Raw genomic sequence first — 13,647 nt, 5'->3', positions numbered from 1 at the left:
TAGAGAATTAAAGGAAAATGTAACCCACATTATATTTTGCAGTTGCTCTACTAAAGAATTTGCTATTGTGAGCCATTTAGTTTTTGCAGACATGAAAAGAATGTGGTTACACATGGCTAGCAGTCAAATCTCTAATCACTGGTATTGGCAGAGCACGTTTCTCTATCATGCTGGCACCTGGGCTTGGATATATCATTAAGACAACACAACTAAGGCACTAAAAGGAATATGGAATTCAAATTTCATTTAACTAAAGTTTATTGGGGCTGGCCCAGTGGCGTAGTGGTTAAGTTTACATGCTCTGCTTCCGTGGTCCAGGGTTCCTGGGTTTGGATCCTAGGCACAGACCTACACACTGCTCGTCAAGCCATGCTGAGGTGGTATCCCACATAGAAGAACTAAAAGGATGTACAAGTAGGATGTACAACTATGTACCGGGGCTTTGGGGAGGAAAAAAACAAAAAAGAGGAAGAGTGGTAACAGATGTTAGCTCAGGGCCAATCTTCCACACCACAAAAATAAATAACAAATAAATAAATAAAAATTCTTAAAAGAAAAGTTTATTATACACTTACCAAGTGCAGGGCAGAGCAACAACAATAAAGGATGCAAAAAGGAATGACACAATCCCAGTCTTCAATATGCCTCCAATTTAGTAGCAGAAATAGCACACACCTTCTAGTTCCTGGGAGACAAGAATAACGTAAGTGCAGTAAGATAAATTTTATAATAGGGGTTCAAAGAAGGAAAGACTGGCATGAGCAGAGACACCGTGGTTGGGAAGCACAGAGTGACGGCCACACACTTGGAGGCACTAAAGGGTCTTCCTGTAGAGTATGTGTAGGGAGAGCAAGAAATTAAGTTGGGAAGTTCCACCAGGCCCTGGCTTTGTGGGGAGCTTGGACAAGATAAATATTTTCAAAGGGGAGTGAACAATCAGGACTGGACTTGAAGATAATATGGTTGCAGAGCATGGGATGGATCATATTAGATAGAGACCAGAGGCGTGAGAAATTGTTAGGAGGCCAGTAGAAAGGAGCGTGCAGGAAGAGAGAGTGGTAGCGACTGAAAAGCAGTAACAGACCCGCAGGGATGGGAGGACAGACTGAGAAGCGGAATGCACAGGGCTTGGGATGGACTGCACGGGTCACTGCAGCAAGGAAGATGAGGAGAAGTAACATTTATAGAGCCCCGTCTGTGCCAGACGATGCTAGGTGCGTTATAGAGGCTGTATTATTTAATTCTTTTTTAAAAAATTAATTTTTAAATGAGATTTAATTGACACATAACATTGTCTTAGTTTTAGGTGTACAATCTGAGAGGTAGTTATAATTATCGCTTTCTCCAAACCAGAAACTAAGGTTACATAATTAGTACAAAGTTCTCAATAGCTGGAATTCAAATACAAAGTTTCTTTCTTTTTTTTCTTCCTTCCTCCCTCCATCCCTCCCTCTCTCTCTTTCTTTCTCTCTCCTTCCTTCCTTCTTTCTTTCTCTTTCCTTCTTTTCTTCCTTCCTTCCTTCCTTCTTTCCTTCTTTCTTTCTCTTTCCTTCCTGCATTCTTTCTCCCTCTCTCTCTCTTTCTTTCTCTTTCCCTCTTTTTCTTTTTTTTATTGAATGCTTGTACCTTAACCAGGCATTCCGGAAGGTGCCAGAGACAAAGCAATGAATAATGGGAATGTGGGTCCTGTTCTCAAGGAACCCTTAGACTAGTAAGGGAGGCAGTCATTTACCCAAACACCCACCGGGGGAGTCTTAAAATGCTATATCCAAAAATCCCCTCAAAAGGTGGAGCCCAGTTCCCCTCCCCTTTAGTGTGGTTTGGACTTAAAGCCTCGTTTCTAACAAACGGAATAAAGCAGAAGTGGCAGTATGTGACCTCTAAGACAAGGTCCTAAGAGACGCAGGAGCTCCCTCTCATCTGCTCCCTCGGATCACTTGCTCTGTGGTGAGGCGGCTGCCATGTTCTGAAGAGACTCAAGCAGGCCTAGGGAGAGGTGATGTAGTGAGGAACTGAGGCCCTACAGGTGAACTTGGGAGCAGATCCTCCAGCCCCAAGGCAAGACTTTACGTGGCTGCAGCCTGGCTGACAGTCTTGAGTGCAACCTCGTGAGAGACTCTGAGCCAGAATCACCCAACCAAGCTGCTACTGGTTCCTGATTTGCAGGAGCTTTGAGACGATAAATGTTTTGCCGTTTTAAGCCACTAAAGTTTGGTGTGCTTTGTTATGCAGCAATAGATAAAAAAATATGCCAAATAAATGAGGTAAGTGCCAAACAGAAAAAAAAAAAACCATAGTTTATGAATGCACATAAGAAAGAGGATCTAACTGAAATGAGGAGTCTGGGATGGTTTCCTTAAGGGAGTGACTACCAAACTAAGATCTGATGAATAACAGCTAAGGAGGCAAAGAAGGCGGGTGGAGGAAGGCATCCAGATAGAATGAACACATGTGCAAAGGCCCTGGAGCATGTTCAAAGACTTGAAGGAAGGCCAGTATGGCTGAGCATAAAGAGTTTGGGAGAGTATGGTATAAGATGAGGTTGTAGAATAAGGCAGGAGCTTGAAGATCACCTGAAGAATTCTGGCCTTAATCCTAAAAGCAATGGTAAGCCATTGAAGAATTTGAAGCACAGGGGTAAAATGTTAACACATTATCTTCTAGGGTAACTTGTTTGGAGAGTTTTCTTTTTTAAGTTACTGCATTTTAAGTTGCTTAGAGTGCTATATAGGGTTATTTATACTATACATATTTAGATAGCTAGCTAGCTTACTTATATAGGGATATTGTACACATTTTACTTGAGAAGTCATTTTAATGAATATTATTCTCTTTAGTGAATAAGTAAACCCTTATCATGCGGCTGGAAGAAGAAAAGACAGACTAAGTCTACTTCCACTGTCACCAGTAACATATCTAATTGGGTGACATTAATAATCCTGCTTTTCTATGAAGATTCCTATGATCCGCCTGTTCTTTTTTTAAATATTCTGTTTTTTTTAAAGATTGGCTCCTGAGCTAACATCTGTTGCTAATCTTCTTTCTTTCTTCTTCTTCTCCCCACAGTCCCCTAGTACACAGTTGTGTATATTCTAGTTGTGAGTGTCTCTGGCTCTGCTATGTGGGATGCTGCCTCAGCATGGTTTGATGAGCAGTGCCATGTCCATGCCCAGGACTCGAACTGGTGCCATGTTGTTGCCCAGGATCCCAACCAGCGAAACTCTGGACGGCCAAAGGGAAGTGCGCAAACTTAACCATCTGGCCATGGGGCCGGCCCCCACCTGTTTTTTAATATTTCTCTCATGTTTCAAAGTTTCAAAGCCAAACCCAGAGCTGGTAAGAGAATATCCTAAAGAAATTAGAACTTTTAAGACAATATTTTTCACCTGTCTTTTTTATTTTTAAAGAATGATAATAATCAGAGATTAGAGTGCAAATCACGTCGCACATGAACATAGAAAGCGAAATGTACACAGGCAGAGATTAAATAGCCTATGAAGGGCTGGCCCGGTGGCGCAGCGGTTAAGTTCGTACGTTCAGCTTCTCGGCGGCCCAGGGTTCGCTGGTTCGGATCCTGGGTGCAGACATGGCACTGCTTGGCACGCCATGCTGTGGTAGGCGTCCCACATATAAAGCAGAGGAAGATGGGCACGGATGTTAGCTCAGGACCAGGCTTCCTCAGCAAAAAGAGGAGGACTGGCAGTAGTTAGCTCAGGGCCAATCTTCCTCAAAAAAAAAATAAATAAATAGCCCATGAAGCTGATGGCATTAACCTTCAGATTTTTTGAATATCTTTCCAGTTCTAACATTCTATGTTTTTTTAACTTTTTTTAATTAAAAAAATTTTATGTATTTATTTATTTTTAAAGATTGGCACCTGATCTAACAACTGTTGCCAATGTTTTTTTTTTCCTTCTTCTTCCTCTCCCCGAAGCCCCCCAGTACATAGTTGTATATTGTAGTTGTAGGTCGTTCTGGTTGTGCTGTGTGGGACACCAGCTCAGCGTCGCCTGACCAGTGGTGCTATGTCCGAGCCCAGGATCTGAACCAGTGAAACTCCAGGCCACAGAAGCGGAGCATACGAACTTAACCACCGGCCCTGGGACGGGTCCCTATGTTTTTTGTTTTTTTTTTTCCCTATGTTTTTTTAATTAACTGGAATATATTAGTTCTCTTGGTTATGAACAAATGCTTCCTGAAGGAAAGACGTGTTATACTCGACAGAGTTTTAAGTTGTAGTGTTAAAATCATATCTATTTCATTTTGTTCTCTGAAATCGTCTCTGTTCAGTCATCATGCGTGCACACGCTTAGCAGCTCTGGGGCAGGTAGATGAAAGGGGAGGTTTTATGAATGTAGCTTATCGAGGTAATGATAATGACCACGAGGTTATTGCCTAAGCCAGGAAAGCCGGAAAACAAAGTTTTTCTCTAAGGAGCTCATCTTTTAAAAACTTTGTATTGGCTGCTTTTGGACTAAGGAGTTTAGGACAAGAATTCTGAGCAGAACAACCGAGCCAGTGTGACTAAAGAGGAACCAAGTTTTTCCATAGCCAAACTAGAAAGAATTTGCATTTGCAATCTGCTACACGCAACCCATTTTATCTGTCACTGAACGTGTCTGGGCAGTGGCTGTTCTCTCAGGTCTGAGTCTTGAAGAGGGAAAGACAAAGAGGTGGTAGGACAAGGTAAAATTATGTGTGAAACAGCTTTTTTCCCCAGCTTCTTCATTGCCTGCTCACTTCTCAAAAATGGAATAAATGCTGAACATGCTGACTTTCCCCACCATTCCTGTAAATAAGGATATGACTCACAAACCCTGCAATCTCCAGAATGCCATAGATACTACGGTGATTTGATTATTTAAAAATAGCTGGAAAAAAGCAAGAAATTGGTCATGGGTAAGTTGGGGTGGTTTCTTTCCTTTTCTTTAAAAAAAAATTTGTTTTCATTTTTGTTTTTCATTTAATGTGTTATTGTGTGTAGCCGTAAGCATTCTGAGAACATCTGGTCTGCCAACCAAACTTCAGAGTTTTATGATTTCTGGGAACTAACACGGTAAACACAGAGGTCAGATCTCAGATCCCAGGCAAGAAACAGGACTCAAGACTTACCACAGCGTCACTGTGGTCTGCATGCAAATCTTGATTTGGTTGTACATCCTCCTTTTTTATAAAGTAGAGAGAGATGAGTGTCGATGGCATTTGAATTCACTGACCTCCACTCTCAAACTCTTATATGACCACTGCAATATTGTAGATATTTAGGGTGCTAATAATAGTAACAGTGGCGGGAGTAGCCATAGCTTCTATTAAGCCTACTGAATGGCATCACTGATCTTTGGCTAGCTGATCCAGAGATGGGAAACCAGGAACCTCTTTATTGTTGGTGCTAAAACCTCCAAAGCAAGACTTTCTGCAAACCTAGGCTGGAGTTTGAGATTTAGGATTAAGGTGCATGCAGGGAATCTCCATTTGCCCTACATCTCAGTCTGACCCTGTATTAATCAGGGGCCTGGCGGGGAACAGGAGCACACTCCTAAGAGGCCAAGAAAAGAGAACTTCATGAAGAGACTATTTACAAAGCTGGGGGCAGAGTTAAGGGAAATGGGGAGGGCTGGTGAAGCCCTTGGGACTGGCAGCCTCAGGACAGTCTCTCCTAGACCTTCGAGGGCAAAGGTGGGAGGAAGCAGATCCAGGACCTGAATGGAACTGCGTCTGTGGGAGAGGCTTTCCCCCCCTAAACTCCCCAAGAACTTGTCCCTTGGTTGGCTAGTGAGGCCACAGCTTACCCAGGGCATGGCAGGGAGAAGCCAGGAGGATAAATACCTCAGTCTTTCTCTCCTCCTGTCCTTCCGTCTTCTGCTGGTGGCTCCCACTGGCCAAACCCAACCATAAGCCAGAGGACAAGGGAGCCTACTTGCTAAGGTCCATGTAGCCAGTCTCTCAGGGCACAGAGCAGGGTGGGAAAGGGAGAGAGCGGATCTGCAGGGGCACCTGGAGAGTCTCAGCATGGACCACCCACAAGCCGAAGAGATGGACATGCCTCCGAAGCTAATAAAGAAAGCAGGAGGGCCAGGCTTGTGATTTGAATACTGTGTGCCTTCCTAGATGGAAAGCCCCCTTGAAAATCTGGAAATGTGAACCAGGAGGACCAGCAGTTCCTCCTCCCTGGGGATCGATCAGGGGTAAAGTTGCCAGATAAAATACAAGATGCCCAGTTAAAACTGAATTTCAGAAATCGGATAAACTAAGAAAAACTTTTTTGTTTCAGTACGTCCCAAACATTGCATGGGACATACTTACACTAAAAAAATTTTGCTATTTATCTGAAGTTCATTTTTTAACTGGGAATCCTGTATGTTTGTTGGAGAAATCTGGCAATCCCAATTAGGGAGGTGGTGTGGAGACGGCTCTGCAAGTGTAGCTGTGTAACCCTGCCCCTCCCAATCCATCCTTTGCCACAGTTCGTTTAGCGAGAAGCAAGTGTCCTAGGAGTAGAATATGGTATGGCATTTCTGAAACCATGACCTGGCAACACCAGTGTTTGAAATGTTAAGTATTCCTAAAAAACAGAAAGAAAGAAAACTGTTTCATAGTCAAATAAGTTTGAGAAACACTGTCTAAAAAAGCTAAAGTTTCTTGCAGCTTAGGATTTCTCCTAGAATTTCTTGCTAACCTGCATTGTGACACCAATTAGAGTGTTTCTTTGGGTTATTTAAAAACGATCACAACAAATAACAGGCCCTTTGTTCCACAGAGACCATAGGCTTTCATGATATGCATTTTACATTTAGCAAAGTCATTTTGGTATCCATCACATTAAAAGAGAATTTTATTGTTATCTCATAATCTTGCTTTAAGGCTTAATTTCCACTTATAAAGAGGTTTTAAATCTCCCCCAGAATGTTTGCAAAGTGATAGCATTCTATTTAATGAAATATTAGATTGTCCACTTGATATTGCCGAGTTTTGCTTAGCTTAATATGAAGAATCAATTAAAACCAAATTATCATCCAAGCAGCTACTATCCTAGATTTTTCAGAGAGGAAAATGAGGATAAAAGCATCTGCCTTCTCTGCCTCACGAGGTTATTTCTGGAAAGAAATGAAGTAATGTTGTGAAAAGCTGCACAAAACCTTACCGTGCTGTACAAAGTGTTATTATTCTTCTCACTATAGAGTTGGCGGGCTGCACAGGACTTACAGTTTTCTCTCTTTCTAGTCATAGGTATTTTAATATATTTTTTTAAAGATGTTGTTTTTCCTTTCTCTCCCAAAGCCCCCTGGCACATAGCTGTGCATTTTTCAGTTGTGGGTCCTTCTAGTTGTGGCATGTGGGATGCCGCCTCAGCATGGCCTGATGAGCAGTGCCATGTCCGTGCCCAGGACTCGAACTGGCGAAACCCTGGGCCACCGAAGCAGAGCCTGTGACCCCAACCACTCGGCCATGGGGCCGGCCCTCAGGTATTTTAGCTAATTTGTTGTCTAATCCATAATTCGATCCTGTACTGTGAAATGGGAGACAAAGGGAGATACATCACTTATGATCAGAATCAGCTGGGCAGACCCTCCCCCCGCTTCCCCAAACCACCACCACCAAATAAGAATGGCTTAAACAGGGTGGCGTTTCCTTCTTCTCTGATGTGAAAGACTGGGGATGTAGAGCCCTGGGCTTATACAGAGGTTCTGCTCCAGACAATCTTCAGGGCCTCAGATTTCTCTGCCATTACTGAGGTATGTCCTTCAATGTCGCGGTTGAAGATAGTGCCAGCTCATTGTCATGGTGCAAGATGGCACCAGCTCATTGTTGTGGTCCAAGATGGTGGCAGCTGGAGAAGGAAAGGATAAAGAAGAGGAGGGGCCAAGGGAGTGGGCTGGCTATCCTGGAAGCTGCTACAAGATGCTTCCAGTTGTATCCCTGAGATGGTTAATTTTATGTGTCAACTTGACTGGGCCATGGGGTGCCCAGATATTTGGTCTAACATTGTTTTGGACGTTTCTATGAGGATGTTTTGGCATGAGATTTATATTTAAATTGGTAGACTGAGTAAAGCAGATTTCCCTCCCTGATGTGAGTGGGCCACATCTGATCAGTTGAAGGCCGGAATTACAAAAAGATTGACTCTCCCATGAGTGAGAGGGAACAATTCCTGCCTGCCTATGTTGAGCTGGGACATCAGTTCTTTCCTGCCTTTAGACTAGAACAGAAACATTGGCTCTTTCTGGGTCTCAAGCTCGCCAGCCTTCAGATGGGAACTATACTATTGGCCTTCCTGGGCCTCCAGCTTGCACATGACAGATCTTGGGACTTATCAGCCTCCATAATCACATGAGCCAATTCCTCATAATAAATCTCTCTGTATTTATATATCCTATTGGTTCTGTTTCCCTGGAGGACTCTGACTCATACAATCCTATTGCCTGGAACTTGATACGGAAGACAGAGAGCAAGTTTGGGGGTGAAATGTGCGGAGGTGCAAGCAGGAGATACTGCCACAGGAGAGAAACGCAAAGCCTCCAGGGCAGCTGGGATTCAGCACTGATGCTGGTGCAGGCTTTTCTTTTGGGAGCTGATCAAGAGTACTGCCATGTCAGCAGGTCAGGCTCTCCATTTATCAAATTGGGTAGCAGTGCCTTCCTCTGTCCTACCAGATGAAACTTCTTGAAAGATATTAACCATATCCAAATTCCTTCTTTTTTAAATATCTATCCAGTGTTTGTTACATACAATTATCTCTAAAAACAGAAAGCCCTGTCACTTCATGCAGTGATGCACATTTGTGTTTCTAGGAATGTGCGTGCATAAACATGGAAATAGGGTATTTGGTCTGTCTTCATGCCTGCAATGGAAGCGAGGCTGATTACTTTTGTAGAGCAGGTAATACACTCCTGGATTGTTGCCATTTTCTTTTGCTTACACCAAAGGTGAAGGATGACAGAGGAAGGTTTGACAATGATGCCAAATTACTTTATTCAGTTCCTAAAATGGCGATTTTGAAGCCATTCCACTGACTAGGGGCAGATGTCACCCCATTATTAGAGGTCTACTCCTTGATTTTAGAAGCAGTGATCCAAGCTCTTGTAAGAGCTGCTGATAGGAACTTGAGTCGCTTCTCCAGCTCTTCGCAAGGACCAGCTGTACAGAGCTCCTGATGGGTGCTGCTCCGAGGCATTTCTTGCCTCCTGTATTTTCCATCCATGGGAAGAGCGTGAGAGTACGGGATCTTGGTTTGGTTTGCTATTATTCTTGGGTCCTAGCATAAGGCCATCAGAATAATCAATAGGTGGAAAGTTGAATAAACATCTTTTAGTTTATAATTGGTTACCAAACCTAAAGAAGGCTTTACTTAGCTTCAGGACCAATTGCATAATTTGCAGGGCCAAGTGCAAAATAAAAATTTGGGACCCCTTGTTTCCAAGATTATTAAGAGTCTCAAGATGGTGACAGGAGAGCATTAAAGCCAGTGCAGGGCCCTTCTGAGTGTGGATGCTGATCAACTGCACAGGTGGCACATCTATGAAGCCGGCCCTGCTTAGCACTGTGCGTTGAGCACTTTAATGGCCTTGCAGTCCCTCTACCCTCTTACCTCATCCCCTCTGCCCATGTCCTTGAATCTCCTTTTTCTTCCCAAATCTTTACTTTTGTGTACCACTGTGGGACATGAGAGGGTCTGATGAAAAAACATTAATTGGCTTTAACCCCAATTTTTTTTTCCTTTGTATTCCTGAATATCAGAGTTCACAGACATTTCCCTGTCTTCTGACTATCCCCGATAGAATGAGTATCTTAGGAAGCTTCATCGCAATGTACAAACATGTGGCCAATGTTCATGGGGCTGTTTGTAGGAGACTGATGCCTACCAAATAAACTAGAGATATTCTTCAAAGGCCCCTGACATTTAGTATGGAAAAGTGACCTATAAAAATCAAATCATCCACATGTAGTGAAGAATGAACTAATCACCCCGGGAGATGGGTTGTACCTGGATCATGAAAGATTTATAAGGCAAATTAAAGGCAGGTATTCTAATCAAAGTAGCTTCTGATTGCCTTATTTCCTGTGATACTGTGTTAATCAGCCTTCTCTGGAGAAACAGAACCAATAGGAGGTATGGGTATATATATAACTTATATATATATTATATTTACATATATATATAAAATAAGGAATTGGCTCATGCAATTGTGAAGGCAGGCAAGATCTGAGATGTGCAGGCTGAGTCGGTACGCTGGAGACTCAGGAGAGCCGACAGTGCATTTCCAGTCTGAGTGTGAAGGCCTAAGACCCAGGAAGGCCAGCGGTGTAGTTTCTGTCTGAAGGCTGGCAGGTTTGAGACCCAGGAGGAGCTGATGCCCCAATTCGATGGCTTTCAGGGCAGGAAGAATTCTCTCTTACTTGGGGGAGGGTTTGCCTTTTTGTTCTAGTCAAGCCTTCAATGCACTGTGAGGCTCACCCACCTTAGGGAGAGTAATCCGCTTTATTCAGTCTATCAATTTAAATATTAATCTCATCCCAAAACACCCCCACAGAAGCACCCAGAGTAATGTTTGAGCAAATATCTGGGAATCCTGTGGTCCAGTCAAGTTGACACAAAATTAACCATCACAGATACCCTGTCATCACAAACTCTGTATAACACTTAAAATTCCTGGCTTCGCGTGTAATACAGAAAGCTAGCTACTGGTCATCATATTTGTTCAACTCTACCACCTGGCACAACTGAAGATTTAATTAGAACAAAAGGTAAATTCTTCCGGCAACAGCCTACTGGGGGCTTGCTTTGTACTAGGCACAGCTAGGGCTGCGAACAGGGCTAAGGACAGCTGATGAATACGGAGGACGTTGGTAAAGCAGCAGAATTGATTTAAATGGGTTTCACCTGAGAGCTTCCTGCCTTCACTTTTCACCCCTCTCCCCAGGGACGTGATACTGTTTTTCTCTGTGATTGTAATTTTAGAGTTGGAACCCTGCGAATGTCATCATCACTGCTCTATGGACTATAGTTGAGTTAATGTACAAAACACAGAACGAGGGTTGACTGGAATCATTCGAAGAAAGAACTTTGGATGGAGCAGAGAGACTGAGGCTGAATGGGAGAAAGATGAGGGGAGCGGAGACAGCTGGTCACTTTCAGCTCTACGTTCTTGAAGAAGATTCTTAGATAACCAAGAAGAAAAGAAACTGGCCTAGAGCTCAGAGAAGGCCGAAGTGGTAAGAGAGAAAAAGAGCTGTCGTCACTGAATTCCTTGAGAAAAATCTGTTAAGAAGAGGCTTGAGACCTCAAAAGCCAGAGGCATCCATGGGTCAGAATGAGCTTCAACTAAAAGGAGGATTTGCTTAATTAATTAAACATTAATGCCACGCTCTTTCTTACACTGAGCTTTCATTCATGCTGTTCTCTCCGCCTGGAATGCCTTCTCTCTCAGCCTTCACCTGGTTAACTCCTATCAATTATTACGTCTCTGCCTCACTGCTGCTTCCTCCCAGAAGACTCCTTTGACCTCTGGAGACTGGGTCTGGTGCCTTCCCTGGTGGTCTTATCTCATCCTATTTTAGAACTTACTGTATTGATTGACATTGCTTTCTGACATGCCTGTCTTCGTGAATGAGCTGGGAGCTCCTTGATGACAATGGTTGTGTCTCGTTTAGAGTTGTTTCTTCAGAATATAACTTGGTGCCTGGCATGTGGTAGGAGTTTAAGAGATGTTTGCTAGCCGAAAGAAGGGATGAAAGGACGAATGAGGCCCCTACTCTTGCTCTGTCAAATGGGCTGGGTGTTTGGTGGTGGGGCATCAGGAAGGAAGAGGTAGATGTGGGGGTAAGCCAAAGGAGCTGGACACTATTCCTGGCCTCAGAGAACCTGATAACATCTGTGACTCGTGGTGTAATACAAGGCAGGTGACACAGTACAGTCCTATAGCACAAGATGGGAGAGTCGGGGTACCAGATTTAGTAAATAAAAATACAGGGTGCCCAGTTAAATGTGAATTTCAGATAAGCAGCGAATAGTACATATTGTCTCATGGAATATTTAGGCTATACTAATACTAAAAGTTATTCATTTTTTATTAAAATAAAGATTTGCCTGGGCCTCCTGTATTTTATCAACCTTAAAAGAGAGGAACACGGCCCATAAGAGATTATTTCTCCTTTTTAGGGGGTGCGATGGGGATATGGGCCAGCCTTGGTGGTCTAGTGATTAAAATTTGGCACTCCCACTGCCACAGCCTGGTTCATTTTCCAGTCAGAGAACCACACTACCCGTCTGTTGGTTGTCGTACTGTGGTGGCTGAGTGTTGCTGTGATGCTGAAAGCTATGTCACTGGTATTTCAAGTACCAGCAGGGTCACCCATGGTGGACAGGTTTCAGCGGAGCTTCCCGACTAAACAGACTAGGAAAAAGGACCTGGCCACCCACTTCTGAAAAATTGGCCACGAAAACCCTACAAATAGCAGCACAGCATTGTCTGATACAACACCAGAAGGTGAGAGGATGGCACAAAACAACTGGACAGGGTTCCGCTCTGCTGGACACAGGGTCACTAGGAGTCAGATCAATTCGACAGCACTAATAACATGAGGATATTAGAGAAAGATACATGATTTGGGAAAGATTTTCTAGAAAATATGTGAACTGAGTTGAGTTGCAAAAGATGGAAGCCAAAATGTGAGGAAGTGCAGTTCAGGTAGAAACATCCCAGGGGAAAAGGCAGAGCAGGTTCAGAGACTGGCTCCAATCTGGTTAGGCCAGCGTGAGAAGGTGTGCACTGGGGTGGTGACAAACCCAGCTAGATGGTTGGGCAGGGTTGGTCACTCCAGGTGTCAAATTCTCAATACCCTGAGCAACGCCCCCCCACCCCCCACCCCGCCTTGGCCAAACTTTGTGAACAGGCAGGATTAGATCTTTCTGCCTGGGCAAATGTTTCATCTTTACCCAGTTGAGTAGCGTTGGACATTAGTCTCTGTAAATAATGAAGAAAAAACACCAGGGACATTTTGCAAGAGTCCTAAATTGCTCAATCGTTTGCCTTTTTTCAAACACTGGTGTCAAAGCAGCATCTTTAGCCAAGTTGAGGAAAAAGTGAATACTAATGATGAGTAATCAAAACAAGACGGGGTGGTGTGGCAAATACTAACACCTTCTAAGGCATTTATAATTTTAGTCTTTTCCAGTTTTATTTATTTACTTTTTAAACATTGACACCCAGGCTAACAACTGTTGCCAATCTTCTTTTTTTTCCCCTTTCTGCTTTTTCTCCCCAAATCCCCCCAGTACATAGCTGTATATTTTAGTTGTGGGTCCTTCTAGTTGTGGCATGTGGGATACCACCTCAACATGGCCTGACAAGCGGTGCCATGTCAGCGCCCAGGATCTGAACCAGTGAAACCCTGGACTGCCAAAGTGGAGTGTGCGAACTTAACCACTTGGCCATGGGGCCGGCCCCTCCAGTTTTCTACTACGACATCTGTTTAGCATTATGTAATGAATATGTAATGAAACAGATAGAAATAGCTTATTTATGATCTAAGTAAGAGGTGGAAATGCTTGTTTAACTTTTGTTGAGTACCCTCTGTGCTCCAGGTGGCAATGTATGTAACTTCCCTTAATCTTTTCAACAATACTATAATACTATTGTATATACAGTT

The sequence above is a fragment of the Equus quagga genome, unplaced genomic scaffold (genome assembly GCF_021613505.1).
Source record: "Equus quagga isolate Etosha38 unplaced genomic scaffold, UCLA_HA_Equagga_1.0 73442_RagTag, whole genome shotgun sequence".
NCBI classification, from domain to species: domain Eukaryota; kingdom Metazoa; phylum Chordata; class Mammalia; order Perissodactyla; family Equidae; genus Equus; species Equus quagga.
Note: the sequence above shows the minus strand (reverse complement) of the source record.